Source organism: Dromiciops gliroides, chromosome 4 (genome assembly GCF_019393635.1).
Source record: "Dromiciops gliroides isolate mDroGli1 chromosome 4, mDroGli1.pri, whole genome shotgun sequence".
Classification (NCBI taxonomy): Eukaryota; Metazoa; Chordata; class Mammalia; order Microbiotheria; family Microbiotheriidae; genus Dromiciops; species Dromiciops gliroides.
In genome coordinates this window covers 258,260,977-258,271,495 of record NC_057864.1, presented here as the reverse complement: position 1 = coordinate 258,271,495, position 10,519 = coordinate 258,260,977, and positions in this window count along the sequence as shown.

Sequence of the window (10,519 nt, the reverse complement as noted above, 5' to 3'; positions counted from 1 at the left end):
CTGCCCCGAGAATTCAATTCAATTCATGGAAAAATTATTAAACCCCTACTATGTGCCAAGTAAGAAGCAACTGTGGAATATAAATAAAAGCAACTGACTTGGAGTCATATCCCACCTATGATATACATTCTGGTTGTGTGACCCTTCATTTAATTGCTGGTAACTCTCTGACTATACATTGCAACAGTTGCTGATCAGCACTGGTAACAAGAGGACTAATGAAATCATAGATCTAGACCAAGGAATTTGCAAAGCACTGTGGTACTAGAGACTGGAGATACAAAGAGCTATACCTTGGAGGGTGAGGTTAACCCCAGATTTATTTATCCAGCCCTAGTCTCTCTCTATTCCCAGCCCCACCAACTGCCTGTTAAACATTTTGAACTAGTTATCTTGTGGGCATCTCAGACTCAACATGTCCAAAACACGAGTCATTATTATTCTCCCCAAACTCTCCCCCTTCTGAATTTTGCTATTCCCATCAAAGTGATCACCATCCTTCCAAACACCTAAGGCTCTTCACAGTCTGTTCCTTCCTACCTTTCCAATATTCTTATTTTTTGGCAGGGCAATGAGGGTTAAGTGACTTGCCCAGGGTCACACAGCTAGTGAGTGTCCAATGTCTGAGACCAAATTTGAACTCAGGTCTTTCTGAATCCAGGGCTGGTGCTTTATCCACTGAGTCACTTAACTGCCCCCTTTCCAATATACATTCTCTTTCCCTATACACACTCTATGGGCCAGTTATACTGACTTACTTATTGTTCCTTGCCCATGACATTCTATCTCCATCTTTCATTTGTTGATGGATGCCTGGGATGTTCTCCTTCCCAACCTCTGACTCTTAGAAGCTCTGGTTTACTTTAAAACTCAGTTTATAATGGGGCAGCTAGGTAGTACAGTGGATAGAGCACTGGCCTTGGAGTCAGGAGGACCTGAGTTCAAATCCGGCCTCAGTCACTTGACACTTACTAGCTGTGTAACCCTGGGCAAGTCACTTAACTCCAATTGCCTCACCAAAAAAAAAACAAACCCCAAACCAAAAAACAACTCAATTCATATGCTACCTTCTTCAGGAGACCTTTCCTGATTCCTCTCCTCTCTCCTAGCTGCTAACACCATCCCTGCTTGGGTTACCTTCTTGCCATTATGTATATATGGTGATTTTGTTGTTGTTCAGTCATTTCAGTGGTATCCAACTCTTTGTGACCCCATTTGGGGTTTTATTGACAAAGATACTAGAATGGTTTGCCATTTCCTTCTCCAGCTCATTTTATAGGTGAAGAAACTGAGGTAAACAAGATTAAGTGAATTGCCCAGGGTCACATAGCTAGTGTTTGAGGCTAGATTTGGACTCAGGAAGATGAGTCTTCCTGACTCCAGGCCTGGCACACTATCGGCTGAACCACCTGACTGTTCCCCTGGTGCCACCCCTCCCCTTCTGGATTTCCTATCATTTAATCTAGGCCCTGAAGGTGCTCAGAGATATAGAATCAGGTCCCCAAGTCCCTCAAGGACTTAGTCTAGGGGACAGGACATGGTCACATATATAATCATAGAGGGTGGTATGTGTTAAGTGCCTCATTGCTACAAGGGCTACAGGAGTTGACAAGAAGGCCTCATGGAGGAGGTAGGCCTTGAGCTAGGTTTTGAAATGGTTAGACCTTAGAAGGGCCAAGATCAAGGGGTGGGGGGGAGGACATGACAAGAGAGGGAATAGTGTCAGGAAAGTAAGGAGGCCAAAATACCCATAAAGCTATTAGAAGTATAATGAGTAGGGGGCAGCTAGGTGGCGCAGTGGATAAAGCACCGGCCCTGGATTCAGGAGGACCTGAGTTCAAATCTAGCCTCAGACACTTGGCACTTACTAGCTGTGTGACCCTGGGCAAGTCACTTAACCCCCATTGCCCCCCAAAAAAACAAACAAACAAACAAAAAAAGAAGTATAATGAGTAATCACTATTACATGAGTAATTGTTCTAGCAAATAAGGTTTGCTACAATGGAGAATTTAATTCAACAAGTACTTATTAAATAATTATTACAGTATTGCAGAGCATTCAAAAAAAAGTATAAAGACACCGTCCCTGCCCTCAAGGCGTTTGTCGTGCCAACTCCAAGAGGATATTCACTGAACCTCTAAAATCAGTGTGGGGAGCTCTCCCTTCCACCAATACAGATAGATAGACAGACAGATAAATGATAATTACTATTATTATAGCTAGCATTGACATGGGGCTTTAATGTTAACAAAGCGCTTTACAAATATAATCTCATTTCATCTTCACAACAGTCCTGGAAGGTAGGTACTATTATCCTATATATACATATATATGTATATACACACATATATGTACACACACACACATATATGATATATATAAGATTTTACAGATAATGAAATTAAGACAGAGAAATGAAGAGACTTGCCCAGGGTCACACAGCTAGTTCAGTGTCTGAGGCTAGAGTGGAACTCAGGTCTTCCTGACTCCATGTCTGACTGCTAGATGATAGATGGATTATCAGGGAAGAACTCCCAGCATCTTTGTGGCCAGCCAATGCCTTTCCAGAAGTACTTACTAATACTAACATGTGCCAAGCACTGGACTAGGAGTTGGGGATTCAAACACATTGTCAGCAAGACAGTCTCTGCCCTAGAAGAACTGATATTCTAATTAGGGAAGACAACCTATAAAGGGAAGCTGGGAAAAAGGGATGGGAGGGTTCCTGGCAAGATAAGGCCACAAAGGGGGTGATGGGGAGGAGGTGGGAGAGAAGTTGGGATTGATGGCCTGAGTAAAGGCAGCAGCATTATGTGGAAATGGAAGGAAAGATCAACATCTTTGTAATTTATGGTCTTGCCTGGGGTACTCAGAGGTTGTGATTTGCATAGGGTCACAGGGCTTGAATCTAAGTTTTTCTCACTTCAAGGCAAGTGCTCTATCCACTTCACCTTGCTTCCTTTGGTCAGTTATTTTCAGCTGTGTCAGACTCTTTGTGACCCCATTTGGGGTTTTCTGGGCAGAGACACTATATTGGTTTGCCATTTCCTTCTCCAGCTCATTTTGCAGTAGAGGAAACCGAAGCAAAGAGGGTTAAGTGACTTGCCCAGGGTCACACAGCTGGTGTCTGAGGCTAGATTTGAACTCGGGAAGATTGATCTTTCTGGCTCTAGACTCAGCACTTTATATACTATGCCACCTAGCTGCTTCATCTACACAAGACATATGCAAGACATATACAAGAAAACACATGATAGAATCCAGACATGCACAAGAAGAAAATAGATCATAGACATAGAGGAAAGAGCATTAGATTTTAGTGAGAAAATCTGGGTTTGAATCTTGGCTCTGCCACTTCTTATCTATATGGCCTTGGGCAAGTTATGTCCCTTTCTGGGACTTAGTTTCCTCTTCTAGATAAAGAAGGGGTTGGCCTAGTTGAACTCTAAGGTACTTTTTTTTTTTTTTGGTGAGGCAATTGGGGTTAAGTGACTTGCCCAGGGTCACACAGCTAGTAAGTGTCAAGTGTCTGAGGCTGGATTTGAACTCAGGTCGTCCTGAATCCAGGGCCAGTGCTTTATCTACTATGCCACTTAGCTGCCCCTCTAAGGTATTTTTCAGCTTTAAAATCCAGTGTGCCTGGGGCAGCTAGGTGGCACAGTGGATAGAGCACCGGCCCTGGATTCAGATTCAGGAGGACTTGAGTTCAAATCTGACCTCAGACACTTAACACTTACTAGATGTGTGACCCTGGGCGAGTCACTTAACCCCAATTGCCTCACCAAAAAAAAAAAAAAATCCAGTGTGCCCAGTGTACAATCAAGAACCAAAATGCTTAATACAGATAATAAGAACTAATGGGGAGATGGCTAGACAGAAGTTGTTATTCAGACATTTTTCAGTCATGTCCAATTTTTTGTGACCCCATTTGGTGCCTTCTTGGCAAAGATACTAGAGTGGTTTGCCTTTTTTTTCTCCAGATTGTTTTACAGATGAAGAAATTGAGGTAAACAGGATTAAATGATTTGCCCAGGGTTACACAACTAGTGTCTTGAGGCTGAATTTGAACTCAGGAAAATGAGTCTTCCTTGACTCCAAGCCCAGCACTCTATCCACTACCACACCAAACTGCCCACACTGTAGTTAGGGGGAGGCTTTTCAGAGGAGGTAGGGCTTAGGATAGCTTACACTTGACACAACAAAATCCACTATACATTGGCAACTATATGTTTTTAGGAAAGATAAAAGTTGGGGGAGGAAAGAGGAGCATTCCAAGTGATAAATCCCTTGACTCAAAGATCATTTATTTGAGCATCCATACAATCTACTCTTGTATACTGTGCAGGGTACTAGCAGATTGGGGGTGGGAAATGGGGTGTTTTTTTGTTATGTTTGGTTTAGACCTGCAATTTCATCAGTATAGTGGACTCCTGGTGTGGAAATGATCTCCAGAGATACAGATCCCAACTTGTCCATAACTTACAGTCTTAAAAGTTTACCTGGGGCAGTGAACAGTGAAGTGACTTGCCCATCATTAGCTATGTGTCAGATATAGGACTGTTTAACAACAGGCTTTCTGGGGGATGGGGAGGGAGGACATTCAGCATACTCTAAAGTTAACCTACATTATTAATATTTCTTTCATCACTTTCTTAAGTCTAGAGACATTCAACAAAACAATAAATCAAGCGTACATTTGTAGTATTTGCCGATTTCTGAAGTGTCAATGCTCACATTGAAAATTGAATAAATTTGTTCTTGGAAACTGTTTGAGCTGGCTCTAGTAAACAACTCATATCTTCCTTACTCCAAAATCAGCTTTCTAGCCACCATGCCAAGCTGCCTGGGTATACAAAGATTAAAAAAAAGAAAGAAATGAAATAGCCCCTGTCCTCACAGGTAGAGCTAAGGAAATATCAGGAAGTTTGATCGGAATATTGGGTGCATGGGGGGAATCATACTGTATGAAATGTCTGGAAAAGTAGGTAGGAGTCAGACTGTGGAGGTATTTAAATCTCAGACAGAGGAATTTATGTTTTATCTGAGGACTATTGTTGAGTCATTTCAGTCATGTCCAACTCTCAGTGACCCCATTTGGGGTTTTCTTAGTAAAGATACTGGAATGGTTTGCCATTTCCTTCTCCAGCTCATTTTACAGATGAGGTAACTGAGGCAAAGAGGATTAAGTGACTTGCCCAGGGTCACATAGCTCATAAGTATCTTGGGCCAGATTTGAACTGAGGTCCTCCTGACTCCAGTACCAGCACTCTATCCACTGGGCCACCTAGCAAGACTAACAAATTTTGAATAGAGATGAGTAATATGGTCAGATCTGTGTTTCAGGAATATTAATTTGGCTGGACAAACAATGTACTGGTGAGAAAAATTGAAAACACGGAAACCAAGTATGAGGCTAGTGTGATAGCTCCGGTGAGGGATGAAGGCTTGAACCAAGGTAGTTCTTTTACGTGTGGGATGGAAGAAATGTTATAGAGGTAGAATCAATAAGACTCGGCAACCTGAAAACTTCATGAACAAGGCCTTGGGATGAGAATATCGAAGAGACCAGTCAGACTAGATCTGGGGATTCTTATTAGAAAAAAAGCAGGAGATAAGTGGATTAAGTGAACTGATACTGAAGGATAGACACAAGAAGACCTTTTTATTTGGAGAGGTTCCCATCCTAGTTGTTGTTGTTCAGTTGTTTCAGTTGTGTCTGACTTTTCATGACCCCATTTGAGATATTCTTGGCAAAGACATTAGAGTGGTTTCCTACTCCAACTCATTTTACAGATGAGGAAACTGAGGCAAATAAGGTTAAGTGACTTGCCCAGGGTCACACAGCTGATAAGTGTCTGAGGCTGGATTTGAACTGAGGTCCTTCTGACTCCAGGGCTCTATCTACTGTGTCACCTAACTGCCAGTGAGTTGTGCTCAAACAAACAGGGTGAGCACAAGCAGTGGACAAAAAAGGCAGAACTGATCAGTGAGTGATAGGATCCTAGAGAAAGGGACAGAACCAGGCTTCAAGTATCATCATGCTTATTCAAAACTGCCCTTGGTCGGCTGATGATGAGTGAGATGAGCAGAACCAGAAGAACATTGTACACAGTATCATCAACATTATGTGTTGATCTACTGTGATGGACTATATTCTTCTCACCAATGCAATGGTACAGAAGAGTTCCAGGGAACTCATGATAGAAGAGGATCTCCAAATCCAGGAAAAAAAAAAAAAAGAACTGTGGAATATAGATGCTGAATGAACCATACTATTTCTTTTGGTTTTGGTGCTGTTGTTTTTCTATTTTGAGGTTTTTTGTCATTGCTCTGATTTTTCTCTTTCTCTTATAACATGACTAATGCAGAAATATGTTTAATGTTATTATGTGTGTATATATATATATGTATATATGTATAAAACCTATATCAGATTACCTGCTGTCTAGGGGAGGGGGGAGGGAGGGGAGGGAGGGAGAAAAATCTGAAATTGGAAAGCTTGTATAAACAAAAGTTGAGAACTATCTTTACACGTAACAGGAAAAAAAATACTTTATTAATTAAAAAAAAACTGCCCTTAGTATCTAAAGCATCAGTTGCTATGTAAAGGGCTCCTGGCTGGGTTGACTTTCATCTCTACCCCAAGGGTTTCCTACACTCAGCTTTTAAGCTATACTAAGTAGCTCTCCCACTCCTTGACGCTTCCCATCTTCCCAGAGGGAGGGATCTGATGTTGGAGTGGTATGAAATGAGCTACACAGTGGCTACAGACAGTATCCAGGGGACCTCAGCATACAATCTACTTCATTAGGGGTGGGTCCTGGGAGCCAGGGAGATGGGTAAGGCAGGTTCATGAAAAAAGCACTGGGAAACACCCACAGATGGAGAATGGGCAATTTATCGATTCTAGAATGTCCTTTATTTTGCAGATGATGACACAACTTCAGAGAATGGAAGTGATTTATCTAATCTAATCCATAGTTGTAACCAATTCTTTCTTCTGACTTTCAGTGCCTACCCAACATCTGCTGTTGAAGACTCACTGTGTGTAGGCATTGGTAGGAAAGTTTGGAGGACACAAAAAGAAGGAGGAGATGTGTATTCTCTGGGTCCTCCCAGTCTAATAGGGGGTTATACCCCTCACTCTTAAGGAGATCCCAGTCTGGGAGGTACACTGGAGGGGAAGAACACTGGATTGGAAGTCAAAAGGTCTGGATTTGAATCCTGGTTCTGCCAACTCCTAGTGGTGTGTGACCTTGGGCTAATCCCTTCCCCTCCCTAGTCTTCAGTTTCCTCCTCCATAAAATGGATTGTCATCTCAAAGATCCCTTCCAGCTGTGACATTCTAAGGTGTTGAAACAAGGCACCCCATGAAATTAGGTATAAGACACAGCAACAGTCAAGGAAGCAAATACAAAGGAACATAATGCAAAGTGTAAACATAAAATAAGTAATTGGAGCCATTATTACAGTAGAGGGATTATTACTGGGAAAAAATGTTTTGAACTACTAGTTTGAGAAGAGGGAATTAGTTGGAAGACTTAGGATAGGATTGTAGGGCTAGGTTTAGAGCTAAATGGGATCTTAGAAGTCATCTAGTCATCATTTTACATGGGAGGAAACTGAGGCCCAGGGAGATTACATGACTTGCCTTGGGTTTATATATATATATATATGTATATATATATATTCAGTGGAAGAGGTATGATTCAAACCCAGATCCTTTCACTCCAAAGTCAGTGCTTCATCCACAGTGAATAATGGATAGCTAATAAGTGTCTGAGACTGGATTTGAACTAATGAAAATGAGTCTTCCTGATTCCCAGTCCAGTGCTCTATCCACTGCACCCCCTAGCTGCCTTTATAAAAAATGGCTAGTCATAGCTGCCCAAAGTATAACAATAATAACATTGGATATGTATATAACCATTAAGGTTTCTTTCTTTCTTTTTGTGGGGCAATGAGGGTTAAGTGACTTGCCCAGGGTCACACAGCTAGTGAGTGTCAAGTCTGAGGCTAGATTTGAACTCAAGTCCTCCAGAATCCAGGACCAGTGCTTTATCCACTGCACCACCTAGTTGCTCCCCCATTAAGTTTCAAAGAGACTTTCATACATTGTGTCATTTTATTTTCACACAGCTATTGTTAGTAGTGGGATTAATAATAAATAAATTAGGATTATAGATTTAGAGCTGGAAAGGATCTTAGAGGTAGTCTAGTCTATGCCTCTCACTGTATAGACAGGGAAATAGCCCAAGAAAGATGAAATAACTTACCTGAGGTCACCCAGGCAGTAAGTAGCAGAGTCAGAATTTGAATCCATCACTTGGGTCTAAATTCTCTGTTCTTTTCACTGTTCTCCGATGCCTCTTATTTACAAGGACCCCCCTAACTCTGCAAGATCATTGACTTAGCATTGAGTTATGCAGTAGCTAAAACTTTTTTGATTCAATTCAGTTCCACGAACATCTTCATAACATCCAATGTCTTTTTGGAGGGACATGGGACACAAAGATGAATCTACCAATAAAAATTCATTTATTAAATTCCTGCTATGTACCAGATGAAAAAACAACACAGGCTTTGTTGGGGACCGATTTTTGTATTGACTCATCCGTGTACATATTGTTTCCTTGAATGAATAGATAAATGGATAAAACATTTCATTCAGTGCTTACCAAGTACAAGGCACTGTGTAGATTGCAAGCGCCTTAAGGGCAGGAACTATCTCACTTTGGGGACCTTAACATTTACTAGTAGTATGAGGTGTACCCATAAATAACTGTGTTAGAATGGATTCAGTGCACAGGAGAGGTCACAGAGGCTTGAGAGATTACCGGAGGAAAGGATGACCTAATGAAATCTTAGGAGAGAGAGGAAAGGAAGACAGGGAGAAATGGAGCTGGGCAGATATCTCTGCCATCTGCCTCTGTCCCTCTTATACTGTCAGGAAACCCACAGAGGATGCAGGCAGAATAATATGTGCATGCAAATCATCCTAATTGAGAAACCCAAAGCATGAGGAAAGGGAAGGAGCTGTTGCTGAGTATCTATTCAAAAAAGAAAACGCATTCTTAGTCATTGTCTTGATGTCTGATTTGTACAGACTTCACTGAATGATTAGCACCCTAATAGGATAAGGCTAGGTGGTGCAGTGGCCAGAGTGTTGAGATGAGTCTTCCTGAGTCCACATGTTATTTACACTTAATAGCTGTGCAACCCTGGGCAAGTCACTTAGCCCTCTTTGCCTCAGTTTCCTCATCTGTAAAATGAGTTGCAGAAGGAAATGGCAAACCATTCCAGTATGCTTACCAAGAAAGCTCAAAATGGGGTCATGAAGAATTGGAGGTGACTGAAAAATGACTAAACAAGGACAAGATGCCTAGGCCAGGCAAAAAAATGTGTTGGAATCAGGCTAAGGTGAAGGTGGGGTCTGCAAAGTTACATTTCAGAGGCTTATAAGTGTTTAGAGATTGTAGGGGATGCCAGTAGGGAGGTGGTCTTGGAGGTGTGGAGGGATTGAGGAATGACAAAGGGGTTTTATACCTGAGAGGAGAAGGAAGGTTAGCAAGAAGAAGAAGGGATGGAAATTAAGGAGTAGAGGAATTATACTGGAAGGATAAAAGAGGGTTGGGAGAATAAATGAGGCTAGGAGGAGGAAGATAAAGGGGAAGAATAAGGTAAAGAAAAGAAAGAGTAGGGACTGCAAGGATTAAAAAGTCTATGGGAGGGGGCAGCTAGGTGGTGCAGTGGATAGATCACCGGCCCTGGATTCAGGAGGACCTGAGTTCAAATCCGACCTCAGACACTTAACATTTACTAGCTGTGTGACCCTGGGCAAGTCACTTACCCCCAATTGCCTCACTTAAAAAAAAAAGGCTATGGGAGAAACTACAAAGGGGAAATTAGGACCAGGAGGTGATGAAATGAAAAGGTTAAGAGAAGGACAAATGATGAAGAGGGGCAAAGGAGGGTGGAGACCAATGGGGGAACAAATGGGAATATATAATGGAAAATGAGGAGATCAGAACTGCGGGGCAGGAATAAATGGGCCAAAATGTCCAGCATCCTTTTGTCTCTAAATTCCTAATAAGTGTTTAAAAGTCACATGCTTTTCTGGAAAGAAAAAGAGAGAAACCAAAAGATTCAAGTGATACCTCCTACCTGTCTGTCCTGATCTCCCCCTCTTCTCCCCCTCCCCCCTATTCCTGTGCCCACCAATTTCTTTGTGCTTTGTATATCTTGCATCTACTAATCTCGACTCTCATTGTTGTCTCTCCTTTCCCCCTAAAATGTAAGCTCCTTGCTGACAGGGACTGTCTCATCTATGTCTTTATATCTCCAGAGTCTAGCACCGTGGCTGGCACATTGTGCTTAAATAAATGCTCATTGAATAAATGGAGTTGGAGACGGAGAAGGGGGGGTGGGGAGAGAGACACAATGATGGATGGGGATCACGGCTGTGGGTGAAGGGATGTTGGGAGCTCTGTGAATGAGAAGTGGGGATGTAAGGGATGA